Genomic DNA, 19,502 nt, shown 5'->3' on the forward strand with positions numbered 1-19,502 from the left:
AGAACAGGGGTCCCCAACCTTGTTGAATCTATGAGCACTCTTTGGAAAACCGGTAACTGAGTTCTGCAATAAAATTGCTGTTGAGGAAGCTTGGCCCAATCAAAAAAACATTGGGAACAAGGCTTTTTTGTAGCAGGAACTCCTTTGCATATTAGGCCACACCCCCACAGATAGCCAGTCTTCCAAGACTTTAGTGCAGGGTCTACTGTGAGCTCCAGGAGGATTGGCTACATCAGGGGGTTGTGGCCTAATACACCAAGGAATTCCTGCCACAAAAAAAAGCCCTGACTAGGAGGGTTCCACAAATTGTCTGAATGGCTGAATCTTTTTGTGACATAGGCAGGGCTTTTTTTTTTTGTAGGAGGAACTCCTTTGCATATTAGGCCACACACCCCTGGCATAGCCAATGCTCCAAGAACTTACAGGGCTCTTAGTACAGGGCCTACTGTAAGCTCCATCAGGGATGTGTGACCTAATATGCAAATGAGTTCCTGCTCCCAAAAAAATTCTCTGGACGTAGGCAGCTGTTTACAAATGGATACTCCCTGAAAACACAAAGGTGATGCCTCCTGAGATCTTCAGAAGGACCTCCTACTCCAGTGAAATGGACAAAAGCCAGAATTGGCTATTTGCTTTGGGGAAGAAGCAAGTGGGAGCCAGGGAACACTCATGCAGGTCCCATGGTTCCCACATTCACAGTATTGGAGATTAGTGCTGTAGGCCTTCTAGGAACTGTCTTGACCTTTTTTCCTGATTAACATCAGCCCAGATGTTCACCTCATAAGTACTTTATGTTATTGAACAAGTCTTTATAGCTGCTTAATCTTGGACGCCAAACTCATTTTTGATATTAGTATAAAATATAGACTTGGGAAGGCAGTGGCAAACCACCCCATAAAAAGTCTGCTGTGAAAACATTGTGAAAGCAACATCGCCCCAGAGTCGAAAATGACTGTTGCTTCCACAGGGGACTACCTTTACCTTTATAAAATATAGCCCAGCTAGAGGGATTTTGATACCCTATTGGCTTCATATGTGGACATTCCCTCAGCTATTTTGTTACCTGAGTCATCAGTGGAAATTTCTTTGGGCAAAATTCTGTATATTTTTAGCCATCTATCACAGAGATGGAGCTCTTTTGCTCATCTTATTGTTAAGAGACATGATTTCTTAAGCAGGGCCCACATACTTCCCGTAATCTGGTTTTTCATGGCTTTTTTTTTTTTTTGGTAACCTATTTCCTCTTTGTTTCTGAAACAGCTACAAGGGCTGTCACTCTCAAAAGTGAAAGCAGTGGGAGGAGGTAGGACTAAAATAGTCTGGAATGTATTTTTTTTTAATTCTCTTTAAAAATATGTGATTATATAATGATGTTCAGTACATGCCATTTCAAAGAACAGGTTACAGCATCAGAGTTAATTTAGTGTTCTCAATAGTTTTCATTTTCTGATTTGAATGCAGCCCGTCAAAACAGCTGGAAGCTCAACTTGTGATCAGAGAGTTCTGCATAGATGTCCTCAGGTTTCTCATGCCAGAGCTGGATAAAAAGAAAGGCCGTCATCCAGTCCTGCTTGTCACATCGGAAAAAAACTTCTGAGGCCCAGAATAGAGGTGTGTATCACTCTCCTCTTAGAAACATGGAGCTTGAAGGGATACCAAGGGACATCTAATTCACCGTCATCTTGTCCAACACCTTGCACAATGTAGGAAATTTACAGCTGTCTCCTCCACCAAGTGACTCCTGCGCTATGCCTAGAGAAAGGCAAAAAACCTCCAGGATCCAAACTGGGCCAATCTGGCATGGATGAACATTCATTTCTGACCGCAGACTGGCAACTGGCATTACCCTGGGCATAAAAGAAACAGCCACAAAAGCCGAGCACTGGCTTGTCCCTTCCTGCCCTCCTTCTCATCATCTGCCTACATCTATCCAGGGGACCTGACGGCATCACGATCAGGACTTTTTGTAGAAAAAGTCCAGCAGGAACTAATTTGCATATTAGGCCACACCCCTTGATCTCACCATTGTTTCACGCAGGGCTATTTCACAGGAAAAAAGCTCACCAGGAGCTCATTTGCATATTAAGCCACACCCCTTGACTCCAAGGCAGCCGGAGCTGTGTTTCTGTGCGTTCCTGCTGAAAAAAAGCCCTGATCATGATACAGATATAAACAAATGAAAATTGAGATGCAAGAGTAGGCAGCTCTACAGCTCCAAGGTGGAACATTTGTTTTGGATGCAGAAAACCCCAGATCCAATCCCTAGCAGACCTTCTAAACAGATAGAGCAGTAGGTGACGAGAACCTGGAGAAATGCTACTTAGCTTTGATAGGCCAGTAGTGTGATTCAGGATAAGGCAGCTTCATGTGCAGCTGCCTCCTAGGACCGCCAGGAGCCACCTGCTTGCTGCATCATATACCACCCAGACCAAACCCAATTCCAGGTCAAGACATCAGATGACTTGCCTAGTCCCGCAGGGCGATCAGAGGCTCTAATTCCATCCCACTCATTTCTCTCTCTTGGTTGCCCTGACTCCTCCTTCCTTCCTTTTTTTTTTTTTAAAGGCTCTCTTTTGCTGGATTAGAACAAAAATGCAGTGGTGCATGGTATCTGGAACACTAACCTACTTCATAAAAGATTTTTTTTAAACCTAGCAATAGGGTTGATATAAAGACACAATAAATGGTAGTGATAGGACTACTGAAAAAAAAAATAGTTTGCTAATTTTGTTGGGTTCTCTGACACTTACTCTCAGGGCTGACCCTAGACTGTCTAGTACCCTAGGCAAGGCTAGGTTCTGGCAACCCCCCCCCCCCCCCGCACTGATAACATCACTGCATCACATGAGGGGCACCCAGTTCGGTGCCCCCAGAAGGCCAGTGCTCTAGGCAATTGCCTAGTTTGCCCAGTTTGCTTACTCCCAAGTAAGTGTGGCTAGGCCAAGATACTCTACATGCTTATTTGAACGCGCTGCAGCTTCTTGTGTTGATGTGCTCAAGAAGTAAATAGGTCAGAGTGAGCTATCCCAGGAGAGACCAACAAGTCTCAGTGCACTTTTGAAAACTGGTCATGTCAACAACAGCGAAGGTGCTGACTTTGATGATGTGGTTCATAAAGACAATGAAGTGACTCAAGACACTGTTGAATGGCAGGTGGGGTGCATTAGCTGAAATTTATTTGGGAACTCTTTCATCAAGTGCAGAGGAGATGTAATCTCAGCATTCAAGAACAGTTAGGAATTGATAGTGTAAGAACTTTCAGCTCACTTGTATAAACTTACTCCTGCGCGATCTTCCCATCAGGTTTCTGAGAATCTTCTGTGAGGGCTCTTTCCTCACAGTTATGGCTCCACTTGATGATATGTGTGACGAGCTGCGTTGGGGATAGGAGCTGTGTTGGGCTCCAGATGCTTGAGCCAGCTCACAAATAACACCCAAGGTGTCATGCACTTCGATGCACTACTACTAATAAATTTTTCGGGATATAGAAAACTAGCATGCTAGGTTCTTCTTGTATGGTTGCCAACCTCCAGATGAGGCCTGGAGTTCCCCTGGAATCAGAAATGACCTTGAGGTGACAGAGAGCAATTCCCCTGGGGGGAAATGGCTGATTTGGAGGGTGGACTCTATGGCATTATACCCAGGGCTTTTTTTTTTTTAGTAAAAAATGCTCAGCAGTAACTCATTTACATATTAGGACAACTAATATGCACCTGGCACTAGCCATCCAGAACTGCATTTCTGTGTGTTCCTGCTCAAAAAAAGCCCTGGTTATACCATCCTAAGCCCGCCCTCCCCACTCCAGTCCCCTCCATCCCCAGGAGAGCCAGTTTGGTGTAGTGGTTAAGTGAGTGGACTCTTATCTGGGAGAACCGGGTTTGATTCCCCACTCCTCCACTTGCAGCTGATGGTATGGCCTAGGGTCCGCCATAGCTCTTGTAGGAGTTGTCCTTGAAAGGGCAGCTGCTGTGAGAGCCCTCTCAGCCCCACTCACCTCACAGGGTGTCTGTTGTGGGGGGAGAAGATATAGGAGATTGTAATCTGCTCTGAGTCTCTGATTTGGAGAGAAGGGCGGGGTATAAATTTGCAGTCTTCTTCTTCTTCATTTCCCAAATCGCTATGTATTTCCTAACTCAGAGCTGGCAACCCCAGTTCATGGGTATTTGTCTGTCATGGGGAAACACAAGAAACATGGGAAAACAAATTGCTGCCTTCCTACTCCCTGCCTCCTGACCCAGTCCTGGAAAAGTTTTTTGATCAGGGCTGGATTTAGGGTCAGGTTGCCAACCCTGGCTTGGGAATTTTCTGGAGATTTTGGAGGTGGAGCCTGGAGAGGGTAGGGTTTGTGAAGGGGAAGGAACTCAGAGGGGTTGAATGCCATAAATCCCATCCTCAGATCAGCTGTTTTCTCTGGGGAAGCTGATCTCTGCAGTCTGGTGATTAGTTGTCATTCCAGATCTCTGGGCCCCACCTGGAGGTTGGCAAGCCTAGCCAGATTAACTATCCCACTGACAAGATTAGAATTTTAGGTGCTCATATTCTCAATTTCTCAGCTCAGCTACAAAATTCACCTTCCTCATGTTTATTCTGGGGACAGGAGCAAAATTTTTTTTTTTTAAATGTATGCTTATCTGAACTAAGGTTGCCAATCCCCAGGTGGGGGCGGGGGATCCCCCAGTTTGAAGGCCCTCCCCCTGCTTCAGGGTCATCAGAAAGTGAGGGGGGAGAGGGAAATGTCTGCTGGGCACTCCATTATTCCCTATGGAGAACAATTCCCATAGGGTATAATGGAAAATTGATTCATGAACATATGAAGCTGCCTTATACTGAATCAGACCCTCGGTCCATCAAAGTCAGTATTGTCTACTCAGACTGGTAGTGGCTCTCCAGGGTCTCAAGCTGAGGTTTTTCATGACATTTGTCTGGACCCTTTTTAGTTGGAGATGCCAGGGATTGAACCTGGGACCTTCTGCTTACCAAACAGATGCTCTACCACTGAGCCACCATCCCTGCTCAAGAGGGTGGGGCTGTTTTTTGAGGTAGAGGCACCAGATTTTCAGCATAGCATCTGGTGCCCCTCCTCAACCCCACCCTGCAAGTTTCAAAAAGATTGGACAAGAGGGTCCAAATCTATGAGCCCCCAAAAGGTGCCCCTATCCTTAATTATTCCAAATGGAAGGAAGGCATTTAAAAGGCATGAGGTCCCTTTAAATGTGATGGCCAGAACTCCCTTCAGAGTTCAATTGTGCTTTTCACACCCTTGCTCCTGGCTTCACCCCCAAAGTCTCCTGGCTCCACCCCCAAAGTCTCCAGATATTTCTTGAGTTGGACCTGGCAACTCTACTCTGAATACATTGGGCAAATGTAGTAGGCAAAGCCATTAAAAAGAGAGAGAGGGAAATGCTCAATGAGGTAATAAGTCACACATACTCAGGCCCTTCCCTTCTATTAGTGTGAGTCCCCTCATGGCCTTAAATCTGCAGGGGCAGCTGTATTAGATTGGACTGAATTATCAACTGGCCCTAAGTGGCTATTCAGAAGAGCCTGGCTAGCTGTTCCAATCTGCCTCCAACCTTTGCAACAGGTTTCTCGCTGTCCCCAGAAGAGCATGGTGTCCAGAGCCAAACAGCCCGTTCTGAATACACCGAAGGATAAATTAATCTCATGTTGTTGATACAAAAGTAATGTGGCAAGGCTGAGGTCAGTCTTGTTAACAAAACGAGCCCTCGATCGTGGCACTGTTCCCTTCCAACAGCGTTGGTATCGCCCCCCTGGGGAAACGGTGCTTGGTGGTTGTTTATCTGTATTCCAGGAGGCCGTGTCCTGCAGGGCGTATTAAAGCCCATGAAATAATGATGAAGCTGAGGGGTAATTAAAAGCCACAGTGACATTGATCTGCTGAAATTTCAGAGGGAGATTAGGGCACACGGGGAGACTATCCATCTTACCTCATGCAGGGCCAGCTTGATTGGCCTACTGAGTATTGAAGATGGCTAAGTTCCTCCTCACCTGTGGCCAGGAGAGCTCCCAGGGCTGGTTGGAGAGCTTAGCAAAACAGGAGGTTTAGGGAGTTCATGTGGCCACAGCTGTTGCTCTCTGTCCTTGAAGCAGAGGGAGGGGGGCATTTAAAGGCACAGAACTCCTTGCACTTATGCATGAGGATCAGCAAATGCCATAGGAGCCCCTAGTCAAGATCTCTGTCTGTCGCTGCAGTTTTTAAGCATAGGAGGGGGCCAATCAGTGATATGTGTCACTGATATGTGTGCTAAAAGGCCACTGCTCTTTTATGTAGAGTTGCAAGCTTCCAGGTGGGGCCTGGAGCAATGCTCTCTCTCAGGGGACACTTTGTAGAAAAAGAGGTGCTGGAGCTCATTAGCACAACTCTTTTGCATGTGCCTCACATCCCTGACATCACCGGAAGGTGTACGAAATTACATCAGCTCAGAATCTACCTTAAAATGCTTCTTGAATTCTAATTGTCATAAGAAAACCTTACTCTCATCATACTTTTAAAATTACTTTCTCCTATGTGGCCACAGTGACATGAGGAAGATTTCCATCCGTCTGCTTTGTATGTTTTGGTTATTTTCCAATTTTTTGTGGGGAAAAATATTGGAAGGTTTGTCAAATCTTAGAGTTCAGAAGCAAGTGTGTTTTTTTTGGGGGGGGGGGGAAGGAAGGAAGAAAGAAAGAAAGAAAGAAAGAAAGAAAGAAAGAAAGAAAGAAAGAAAGAAAGAAAGAAAGAAAGAGCACAATAAAAATTCAGAGGTTCCAGAGCTCCGCTCCTGTGCGCTCCCACCCAAATTGAGGCCTGCTCCCTCTAAGCTGTGGAATTGTGTGAGCAGAAATTCTACTTCGTGAGCTACTGGCATTAAAGTGGTGAGTGAGCAATTTGGCTACTGCATAAATTAGTTTGCTCTGGGGCAATCCTTCCTGAGCTAAGACAAAAATGTGTGAGCCAGAGGCTAAAAACCTGTGAGCTAGCTCACATTTATTTATTTAATTCTATTTATATCTCACCCTCCCTGCCGAAGCAGGCTCAGGGCAGCTTACACATACATTAACTCAGCTTAGAGGGAACACTGGCCTGGAGATCTCCCACTTTTACAACTGATCTCCAGCTGGCAGAAATCAGTCCCCCTGGAGAAAATGGCTGCTTTGAAAGGTGGACTCTCTGGCACTGTACCGTGCTGAGGCCCCTCCCCTCCCCAAACTCCACCCTCTCCTGGATCTACCCCCAAAGTCTCCAGGTATTTTCCAACACAGACCTGGCAACCCTAGTTTTATGTGCCCATCTTGATCCCTCGTCAGGGCTAGTAGATGTCTGGGGGAGGGGGGAGAGAGAGCTCCAAGTTCTGATCCACTAGCAACAAATAAGCCCCCTAGCAAAGGCCCAAACACAGGAACCTTGCCTTGTAGCAAGCCAGATAGCAGTTTGATCTCCTTTTCCATTTAGGTAACACTGTTTTAAATCATTTTATTTATTTAAGGCACTTTTAGCTTGCTTTTCTGTGCTCAGCCTGGACTCAAAGCAGCTCACAGTGCTGAAAAACAAAACCTAAGCAGAAAACCATCACATTCCACAAATATATAAAAACCACATTACCCAACCCATAAAACCCACAACAATAAATCTACCCGCCCTCAACAGACGAATTAACGTCAGCCTCCTGAATCAGCATGCTTCTGCTAGTGCTTTCCTCAGAAGGGTAAGCTCCCCCCCCCCTTAAACACTTTGACCAAGAGGAAAGGAGGGGCAGAGCAGGTGGTAACAGCTCTGCCCTTGTGGGAAAGTTTTTAGGCCTATGGTTGCCAACTTCAGGTTGGGAAATTCTTGGTGATGTAAGGGCAGAACCTGAGGAGATGGGAGCTCAAAAGCTTACCAACCTCCAGGTGGGACCTGGAGATTCCCCATTATTATAACTGACCTCCAGAGATCAGTTCCCCTTGAGAAAATGGCTGTTTTGGAGGGTGGACTCTTTGGCATTGTAGTATGCTGAGGTCCCTTCCCTGCCCAAGCCCACCTTCTGAAGGCTCCACTCCCCCAAATCTCCAGGTATTTCCCAACCTGGTGCTGAAAACTCTATTCCAAACGGTGGCGGACCGAGACTGCATCTGTTAGCTGGCCCCAGCCCTGCCCATCCCTTACTGGTATGCTGACCTAAAGGGGCCATTCCACTTTGCTCTGAGTATTGCTGCCATCACTGCCCCTGTCCGGGACTCTAGTTAGGCAAACAGCCTTCTAACCTCCCTCTGGACTCACTAGGAACCCTGCTAAGGGCTTCCCAGGGATCTTTGGGGCTCCCCTGGAGAGTTGGCAACCAGCTGATGTACCACTTTTCTCCGCCCTAGGGATTTCCCAACCCACTCCTAGCATCCCAAGTGGTTGGAGGAACTATGTGGCACAGAGGGACTCCAATTTAAACAAACATAACATTTATTTACAGCGTATACCACGGGGTAAGCATTGATTGTAAATTGCGTGTTAATTTCATGGTATATTTTGTATAAGATCTATTGGGATTTATTATTTATTTTGTCAGGTTCCAAACAAGAACACAGGCGGCCAGTGGAAGTGGCAAATGAAACATAAATCAAACCTGGGACTCCTGTAGCCGCATCTGTTGAATCGAGGACTGCTACCTCTACATCTGCAAAGCAAGGTATACCTGTGCCTTTCAGAAAACGGGACTTCAAGACAGCAGGAACATATACCTTATGAACATAGGACTATACATGGACTTTATTGGAACCAATCAAATTGTTCATAAATTTTGAATTTGCTCTGAATTATATGACTTTTGCTTTGAAATATGTGTGAGTTCCAATGAAATGCATAAGTGAAAAACAAAACAAAAAAAGTGTATAAGAAATTATTCATGTGCATAAGTATTCACAGTGTTTCCTCCATATTTTTACTAATCCCCAGGTGGGGGCAGGGTGATCCCCCGGTTTGGAGGCCCTCCCCCCTTCAGGGTCATCAGAAAGCAAGGGGTGGAGGGAAATGGCTGCTGGTCGCTCTGGAAGACTGATTCTCATAGGGTATAATGGAGAATTGTTCTGCAGGCATCTGGGGCTCTGTTTTTTGAGATAGATGCACTAAACGTTCAGCATAGCATCCAGTGCCTCTCCCCAAAACACCCTCCAAGTTTCAGAAAAGATTAAAAGTGCCCCTATCCTTCATTATTTCCAATGGAGGGAAGGCATTTTAAAGGTGTGTGGTCCCTTTAAATGTGATGGCCAGAACTTCCTTTGGAGTTCAATTGTGCTTGTCACATCCTTGCTCCTGGCTCCACCCCCAAAGTATCCTGGCTCCACCCCCAAAGTCCCCAGATATTTCTTGAATTGGACTTGGCAACCCTAAATGAAATTGATGGGTCATAGGTTCAGGAAAGACAAAAGGAAATACTACTTTACACAGAGAGTGATTAAAATGTGGAATTTCCTGCCAGAGAATGTAGTGATGGCCACAGGAATAAACAGCTCTAAAGGGAGATTAGATAGATTTATGGAACATATGTCGATCAGTGATTACCAGCCATGTTGACTGAGGGGAACCTCCACATTTAGAGGCAGTCACCCTCTGCATTCCACACCAGGAGTCAACATTCATTCATTCATTCATTTAATTTGATTTATATCCCGCCCTACCCCACTGAAGCAGGCTCAGGGCACATTAGGGGAAGGCTTCAGCCTCTAAGCCCTGTTATTGTCTTGTCCAGAGGAACTGCTTGGCCACTGTATGAGACAGAATGCTGGACTAGATGGACCATCCATTGGTCTGATCCAGCAGGGCTCTTCTCATATTCTTATAAATGGCAATGACAAAAAAAAAAAAAAATGGGGAGAATATGCCAGTTTCTCAGGACTCTCTGTTTCTGACCATAAGCTTTATTCTTTGCGCGCGCGCACACACACACACACAAATCAAAAAATGAAATAAGAAATAAATAAAGGGAAACGCTTGGATGAATTAAAATTAGAATTGACACTGAAGAAATTTCCTGACTTGAACAAAGACCCCAGATTTCTCACCTGTTATCAGCTCTGAAAACTGTAAATAAGCATTACCCACTATACTAGATCGTATCCCATTGCACTTTATGCTAATACCTTACTCTGGTGCAAGGAACACAGCATCATTACTGCAGGAGGGCATGCCTATTATCAGTATAAGTAATATACTTCATATGTATAAATACCATACAAATTGCATAAAAATGTGTAAAAGAAACAAATGAATCATCAGCAAGGAAATAAGTAGGTAGTAGCATTTCATAATGACAACACAAGCTTGAAATGCTATTCATTTTGAAACATGAGCCAATCATCAAGGCAATCGTATGAAGTCTTTAACTTAACACTAAACGGGCGCTGTGAAAAAAGTTCAAATGTCAGTCACATTTTTTCAGTTTAAGTTCTCACTATTACTCTTAATACACTATTAGGTATTACTCTCACTAATAGCATGTGGAAATGCAGAATGGTAGTCTATAGTAGCATTAGCATGGCAGCCATGGTACAAAGCGGGGTACAAAATGGGATAAAAAGTCATACTTCGGAGCCTAAATTCTAATCCCCACTCAAGTATGAACCTGGCAAAGTTGCCAAAGTGAGCTTTGACTCCCTGAATCTTATACCAGGAGTCCCCAATCTTTTGGGGGGCACAACCTAGGCACAACCATGAAATAGTCCTCCCAGGAGGCAGGGCCAAAAGAAAATGTTAGGGAATGAGGTTATGCATAACCGATTGTAGCTTTTCAACATTTCAGGCCAAAGCTCTGTTTAACAGGATGCTTTTTTAAAGATGAAAATATTGTTAAATATTTTCTTGCATACACACAAGTATACACATTGAGCTAGCTAAGAAGCAGACATCTGGCAGTATGTTGAGAGCCAGTTTGATGTAGTGGTGAAGAGTGGTGGACTTTGGTTCGGAGAACTGGGATTGAGTCCCCACTCCTCCACCTGCAGCTGCTGAGTGACCTTGGGTCATTCACAGTTCTCCGAGCTCTCAAGAGCAGTTCTTGAAGAGCTCTCTCACCCCCACCTACCTCACTGGGTGCCTGTTCTGAGATACCGAGTGAAGGGCGGGGTATAAATCCAATCTCCTCCTCCTCCTTCACTGTGAGCAGGACAGCCTCTCCCCAAACAGGTAATAAGTGTAAGTGCATATGTCCGGACATTGGTGTTCTACATTGGTGTTCAGTATGTCAACTTCCATAAAATGTATTTCAGTAGTCTGCACGAGGATCAAAAGGCCTGAACAAGTGAGGATTTGAGCTGACAGGTCACAACCCAGATGTCTTGGCTATTGTTTTTAACAACAGCACAGATATGAAAGAGGCTGCAGCTGTGGCATCTGCCATTAATCTTCCCCTAAACCCTATTCCTCCATCTCCCTTTCAGCCTCTTGGTGCAAACAGGCGTCTCATTTGGCTCCAGACCATCAGAAACAGAAGGCCGTCGATGACACCAAGAGGCATCAATTGTGATGATACCGTTAAAGAATCAAGTGAGATTTGAGGTTCAGGCAACCAGAATTTGTGCCACATCTGAGCTACCATTTTTTAGAACAGAAGTCCATTTTCAAGATTGGAAAAAAATCTCCTGGACTCTGAATAGTGTCCCCAAAGGTCCAGGCCAAGTCAGGAAGGTCCAAAGGTCCAAGAGATTCTAGTGGTACAAAGTGCTGTCAAGTTGTAGCCAATTTACGGTGACTCTGGACTGTTCAGATGTGGTTTGCCATAGCCTGCCTCTGCATTGGAATCCTGGACTTCCTTGGTGGTCTTCTATCTGAATACTAACCATGGCTGACCCTGCTTAGCTTCCAAGATCTTATGAGACTGGCCTAGCCTGGGTACTAGAGATTCTAGTATCTTTGTTCCCTTTAATAATGTTGACATTTGTCTTCCAAGGGGTTTTTTTGCACAGGCACAAATAACTTGGAAGAGCATAAAAGTAGATTCGCACTTCATTATGTACAGTACCTTGTGGAATAAGGACTATGGCCCGAATCTATCTGGATTGGGCTGAATGACAGGAAACCAAAAAAAGGTTTCTACGGGGGGGTGGTGGTGGTGGTGGCCATTTTTAATAAAATAGATAGGCAGGCTTGCTTAATAGTAATCAGTGTTGGGTTTTTTTTTAATTTTTAAATCCTTCCATTCATAAAACTTTGGATTCCATTAGCAGAATGAACTAACATTCATGGCAACCAACGCATATATCAACTGCCCCGTGTTTTTCTAGGCTGACAGTGTTTCCAAACCTGCTTACTTCTATTCAGGCTGGCACTGAATATTGATGGGAAAGCTTTATTATTATTTTTGAGCACTCAAGACAAATAGAGCAAATCGCTGCAACCTCTTTGACCTTTCAAAGTATCCAGTATTTTGCAAGGTGGGGGGGGGGGGGAGTAAGAACTCTTTCCTTCTAACCAGGGCTGTTTTGCCTCCATCTCCTTGAGTCTTCTCCTTCTTTGTATTTAAATAATGCAAATTTGAAAGGGAAAGAATTCCCCCCTTCCTGACTCCCCCACCTCAGCCCCCCCCCCATGCACCCCACTGTGATGCCATTGCATAATTATCTGGGCTGGTTGAAAGAATGAAACCCCAGTTCAAAATGTATGAGTTCATTTTTATGTTCTACTGAGAAAATTTATTCAGTGTGACTGCTCAGGAGTGAGAGCAGTAAAACACCTTAATCCCTGGTTGAAGAAAGGTAATACCTTGACAGATGTGTGCCTCCTACTTTCCTTGCGGCCATGTTTCAACAACAAACCTTTATTTCTGCTTCTCGGCTGTAGCAGGCAAAAAAGAGAGAGAGAGAGAGGGAGAGAGGGAGAGGGAGGGAGAGAGAGAGGAGCAATAAAGCAGTCAGACAAATCTCTGGAGCCAGGCAGCAATGCAATAGTAATGACAGATTTTTAATGTGGCGGGAGAGATTGACAGGAAAATGTCTTCAGAGCAAACGTACGCCAGATGGAATGAAAACGGTTTATTGGAGTATGGAGGTGCTACTGAACCGAATAGAGGGCGGGTTTAAGGTGGGTGTTTTATCTGATTTGAGTAAACAACAACAACCCCAGTCCCCTCATTGGCGACTACACAGACCCATCTGCACAAAAGGGAGTTTTTGTTTCCATCTTCTGCAAACAAGAACTTGCAAAGTCACGTGTTTTGATTACTGGGAGATGGTCAAGAGAAATGGTTCGGTCTGAAACACCTCCCCTTCCACTGAGTATTTGTTCATGTGATTTTATATTAAACACCTTTTAAAATTAGTCAGAGGGTCAGAGATTAAAATGCTGAGGAACTATCTAACCAAGGGAAAGTCAGCTTTTGTTTTTAAATTTAAGAAATTCTAATGATATGCCCAGTTGCTCCAAAAACTGGGAGTAGTGGGGTGAGGTGTGACTCAACACTGCTGAATTTCCTTCTAGCAAACTAGACATTCTGTGAAATAGTCTTAAACAAATGAAGATTTAGCCTTGCAAGACTGTATATAACATAACCCCCCACCCCCCGTGAATTTCATGAGAAATGCAATGAGGAGGCAGAAAAAGAGTGGGGGGAAAAAAGAAAATAAGAGAGAGATGACCAATGTTGAACTGCTTGGAGGATAACTATTTTAACACTTCATAAACAGTAAACTGCCCAAGGGAGAATGCAACAGGGGAAAAAACAAGATGTCTAAAATATATCTGGAGGGGAGTGTTTTTCAAACGTCACCACTTGTTTTGTTTCATTATAGCCAGGACTACTTTATGTTCCTATGTACGTTACTTTATTAACATTGGGAGATAGCATATCTATACTTTTAATCGATAAGTAATCTATAACTTCAGAGAAAAAACAGTACATCTGTGCTGTTCGCATTCTTACACCCATTCCCAGGATTCACATGACTTATTTACCTAAGAAAAAGTAATGTAGACAACAATATCACAATGACTGATGAATACTTTTGGCTAATTTGACCACAGATAGGATTAAAAAGTTCTCCATCCTTCATGAGGGTATTTTGTGTTTGGCCTGAAATTCTGACAGAGTAAAAGTTGTATTTTCTTCCTACATGCTCCAATACAGTGTGCGGAAAGGTGTGTGTACGGGGAGGGGGGGAAGAGGCAGTGGGGCGAGGGGAAGATCCCAGAAAGTCTGCAGGATTCCCCCCCCTTTTTTTTTCATGTCATTTCATCTGATATCCACTGCACTTGGATAACAAAGCTTTAGGCAAAATGGTTAACACTGACAGGAAAAGTAATTGGCAAAACCCGGTGACAATCACTTTTTATTCTAAAGATTTACTGATTGTTTCTTTAAAAAAAAACCCTGAAAGGGTTCAAAATTTTATTATGAAGCACCTCTTTCTGTTTAACCTTCCTATTTCATTCTAATTAAGCTATTGGAAATTTAATTCTAACTAAGCTATTGGAAATAAAGTTCACATCTTTTTCTGTACTAAGCAAAATTACTGAGGGCAACTGCTGTTCTTTTCAAAGACTGCAAAACATTGGCATATGAGCTGGTAAAGTAGATGCAAGAGACGGGAGGAACAGAAATTAAAAACCACCTTAAATGAAAATAGATTCACTCCCCCCCTCCAATACATTAAAGAAAAGAATGGCAGTTCTTTAAAAAAATATGCGGTTGTTGTTAACTCACATTCTTTACTTGTTCAGTGAAGGTGTCTGAAAGTCAGAATTCAGCAGTATCTCAGATTTGGGCAGATTCCTCTAATGGGGTAAGTAGTTTCTTTAAAAAAAAATGTTTTGGACTGTTGTTAATGGGTGGATTTTAAAAGCGAGGGTGGGAGTGAAGACTTACTGAGAAATAATTTTAGCCTGTGTTTAAGGTTTCTCTGAAGAACATGCATCGAAGGAAACTGGCTGCAAGGTATACGTACAGGATCGAGGTAATGGTTTTGCTTAAAGGCAGTCCAAAGCACAGGCTTGGTTGCCAGCCTGTCCTCAGATGATTTTACTGAAGCTCACAGGTTATGGAATATTAAATCTCTGCTCAGACACCTGGGCAATATCCAGATACTCTCTGACAAGTTTTGACGGCAGCTTTAATCTTCATTGTCTTTTTTTTTTTATCCTACACAATTCGGCAAAGAATTTAGTCTCTTGTGCACCTCATCCTTAAAATATTTCATGCAAGTCTACTGAATTTATAATATGATAGAATGTTAAACAGACATACACATACATCCTTAGAGAATCTAGTGTAATAGTCTTGTGTTTTCAGTCCAGAAGATGCTAAATGCACACTTTCAACCCCAAAGTGTGTTCATTAGTCATTTGCAAATTATTTTTTATTTCGAAAATCATACCAAGTATATCAGCATGCTCTCACGCACCCCCGCACTGTGGAATTTTGATAATGTATGTCCTAACCGCTTAATTGATTGATTAGCTTACTGCCGCTTTCTGAGACACCAAATTTATCTTTAATAGCCGGAGTCAGGCACGGCAGGCAATCGGGAAGGGGGGGGGGGGTGTCCCTTGGCGTCGATTTGCTCTTAACTGGAAAGTCATTACCACTTAATACATGTAGATTGTGTTGAAAGAAAATTATGTGTAATGAAATGAGGGAAAAATTAGTGGAGTGTTATGGACGAAAGCAGATGTTACGGAGGAATTATGCTAGCAGAGATAATCACCTTCGGTATCATTGTGTGTGCCGGGGTGTTAACTTGGGGAGAGAGTTGGCGAGTGAGCTAAATAAATGTATGGATTTACACGGATTTACTTCTGCAAGCGACATTTATCTGTGGCATGCACTTTTGATTCAGAAGACACTGGTCGTTCCCGTTTTGCTATCACCCCCTTCAACAGTTCTTCCCTTTACATACATATTCCCTTGCCTGAAACAGGAAAAGGGGGGGGGGGTGCTGTCAATTTGCTTAGCACCATGAAGTCAAAAAGTAACCAAAGGGCAGACGGAACACCATGCTAAGATGTGGATGCTGTGTCCTCCTCTTTGAACGTTAGCTGCTGAGACATAAGCTGTGGAGTGCAGGGCAGTCCGAGTTGGAAGCACCTGACAGATTTGGGAAGCTGTAAAAATGGAAGAGAGAATGGAGTGGCATTGAAATGATAGAGTGCTTAAAAAAAAGTGCGGAATTCTTATAAAGAAAATGGTGTCAGAGAGAAATCCAAATATTTGTTGCAGGGAATTAGGGATGGCTTCCTTTCCTTTGCAAGGACCTCTACAATGTGCAATAATGCTTTCTTAAACCCCAATTGCACTTTTAAAAAAATCAGAGCAAACGCTTTCACAGAAAATAATAATTTCAAGATTTTAAATACATTGGAACGTGGTGGTGATTTTTTTTTTAAAAAAAACTCATCGGCTGCCAGAATTGTAGCGCAATTGGGAAAAAAGGCAGAATTTGAATTTTCACGGCATTATTCATTTTTAGCATAAGGTCTCAGTATATTTTACGGGAAGGCTTATTTGCACTAAGAATCTCTTCTTTATTGCTCATTTCCTATGAAAATAAAGTTGTCTTGGGAAGATATTACTTGGTAGATTTGACTATAAAAGCCACCGATAATTGGGCTTTTTTGACATATTATTATCAGACACTTTTGCCTTTTAATGAAGCTTTTGCTACTAGGGTTTGTTGGTTAATTGTAATAATACGCACACACCCTTCAAGATTCCAAGTCTCCTATTCCCAGTATTCATGTAGGTTACCAAGAAGGCTGTCAATTCACTTGTCACTATATTAATGAGTCAAAGCAATGCAACCAGCCAGCAATGAATCAATTGGAAAACTATGATGAATGCTTCAATAATTAAGGGAATAATTAAATTGCCGAATGTAGGATTGTACTAAATGAAACAGCTTTTGTAATGGTGTCATATTGTTGTTTATGAAATAAAAAAGGAGAGCTGCTATTAAACAATATTGTGGTCCTCTGTCTTAAATTTTTATCTGTCTTTATCTTTTCTCTCCCAACTGGGCTTCATTCCTTTCTTAGAGATATACGTGCCCAGTGATCCCTTGGCATGCCACTGGGCCCATAAAGAATTTTCTCAGCTTTACTGAACTTTTTTTTTAAAAAAAATGTGGACATGCTAATGTAACGAATGGATCAAACATGAAGAACTACCTGCATCCTTCAACCCTTGTATACATTCAGCCCCGATTGGCCCATAGTTTGCTGACAAGATTTATTTATTTATATTTTATTTATTTATATACTTTATTTATAGCCCACCTTTCTTGCTGTGAATGAACGCAAAAAAAACAGGGGGGGAAATGCAGACATACAGCATAGAGCAGCCAAGGAACAATGCAATTGGAGTAGGGTTACAGAATTACTAGACAATGGGTTTTACAGTGTGTTAACAGACATGTTTACAATTGCATGTCCGTTGTTTGCACACATTACACAGGTACTGAAGAACATACTGGTCTCCCAATGGACTTACACTGACATAACATTGGTGTCCTCCCAGCAAATACTATTGCCATATGCTCTGTGGAAATGCTTTGATTTCCTAAAGGATTATTCAGATGTACTTTCCTGTTATGGGTAGGTCTATCTCTTGAATGCCTAGCACTGGAGTTGTCAAAGGAAGACGTGGGGCCATAGAGTTGTGTTTTTTTTTTTTTAAAAAAAACACCGTGGATAGGGAATCCCTTCCAAGGAGCTCTTTAGCCACCCACACACCTAAGGGTTGCCAACCTCCAGGTGGTGGCCAAAGATCTGCCGGGATTATAACTGCTTTCTAGGCAACAGAGATCAGTTCACCTGGAGAGAATGCCCACGTTGGACGGTAAAATCTATGTAATTATACCCCATTGAAGTCCTTCCCATCCCCAAACCCTGCCTTCCTCGGGCTCCAACCCCCACATCTCCAGGTATTTCCCAACCTGGAGCTGGCAGCCCTACACACCCTCCTTCCCTCTTATCCCCTTCAACCCTGAAGCAGGCAAAGGCCTTAACTGGCTTCCAGCACTCTAGTTCTAGGTTTGACTGGGGGAGTCCCACGGCACCTTCCCTGCTCCCCAAGGTAATCTCCTCTGGGTAAGCCCTGCTGTTTGGGGAGTGAAGATCCCAGACAGAAGGAACAAAAAAGACTTATTGATAAACAAGTACTGCAACAGTTGAAGAAAACGAACTGCTGTTATAAAGGAGGGTAGATTAATACAGGGCAAAAACATCCAGGCAAAGAAGGCTACTGAGAAACAATAAATTCCCCTAATGCAGCTGTCCCTGTTGGGCTACCAGCTGTCCCTCAGGTCAGACAGACTCACCCTCAGGTTGGACTGAGGGATCAGCTCCCTTCAAAAGCAGCCTCACTGCCCCTAAGCTTCAGGGAGAGCCTGTTTTCCTTCCAATTTCCCTCTCCAGTGTTGAGGATTGTACGTTTCCTGGGAAATGTAGGCCTGCAGCAGGAAAACTGATAGCAAGGCCTGAGGCCTGTGCGTGAGGGAAAAGATGTCTTGAGGCCAGAGGCTTATAGGCACTCCACTCCTTAGCCTCAGGCCTAGGATCATGACAGGAGTCTTGTTGCAGATTAAGCTCCTTTATTGGTGACTGGCAGTTTGGTCAGGTCTTGGCTATCACTGAGTATCACAGTTTGAATCAAGTTCCATGCTAGGGTTGCTAGGTCCTATGCTAGAGTTGTCAGGTCTGACACAGGAAATATCTGGGGAGTGGGGACTTTGGGGATGGAGCCAGGAGACTTTTCCATTTCCTAAACAAATAAATATACAGCTGTGCAGTTCTCCCCAAATCAGTCTTCATTTCCTCATCCTTTCTTTGCCTACCCTGGCAGCTGCACTTCCACTAAATGAAAGTGAAATTTGTCAACCACCAAAAGTTCCTTTGTCAGGCTTTGGAAACAGTTCTAAACATGGCTTTTAAGGGACACACATACTCAAAAAGCAGCCAAAATAAACACAGTTTGCAAATCCACACTTTTGTATGATCTCACTGGGATAATTTACTTACCAGAAGTTGCTGAATGTAACAATCTGCTGTATTTCAATCAACTTCTGCAAACACAGGAACACAAATGGAAAGAGAAAGCATACTCTGCAGCTCAAACTATTTAGCACACATAACTCTCTTATAGGATCCAGGCTAGGGTTGACAGTCTCCCTGCCTCTCTTTTCTCACTTTTACTCAGATCATTGGTGGAAGAATTGTTTTTTAATGCCCAGAGGGCCAATGGTGGGACATCAGTTCCATGGAAAACCAGAACATAAGTCTATCTCCAGCAGACTTCTTGGCTGCTTTGACTCAGAAGGCACCAGTAATTGAATACATCGGCTTGGATCAGAGTCAGTGGAAGAACTGAGGTGGGGGAGTAAGGACAGCTATTGGAGGGGCAGCTATTGGCAATGTGTGACATCATTTCTTGCTTAATATCAGAGCCAGGAGACCTGGCTACTATCAGACACAAACAACCTTATCCTTTCAATGACATAATTTATAGGAGCAATAATTAAATACCAGGGAGTTAATATTAAGTAAG

This window comes from Heteronotia binoei, chromosome 21, assembly GCF_032191835.1.
Source record: "Heteronotia binoei isolate CCM8104 ecotype False Entrance Well chromosome 21, APGP_CSIRO_Hbin_v1, whole genome shotgun sequence".
NCBI classification, from domain to species: Eukaryota; Metazoa; Chordata; class Lepidosauria; order Squamata; family Gekkonidae; genus Heteronotia; species Heteronotia binoei.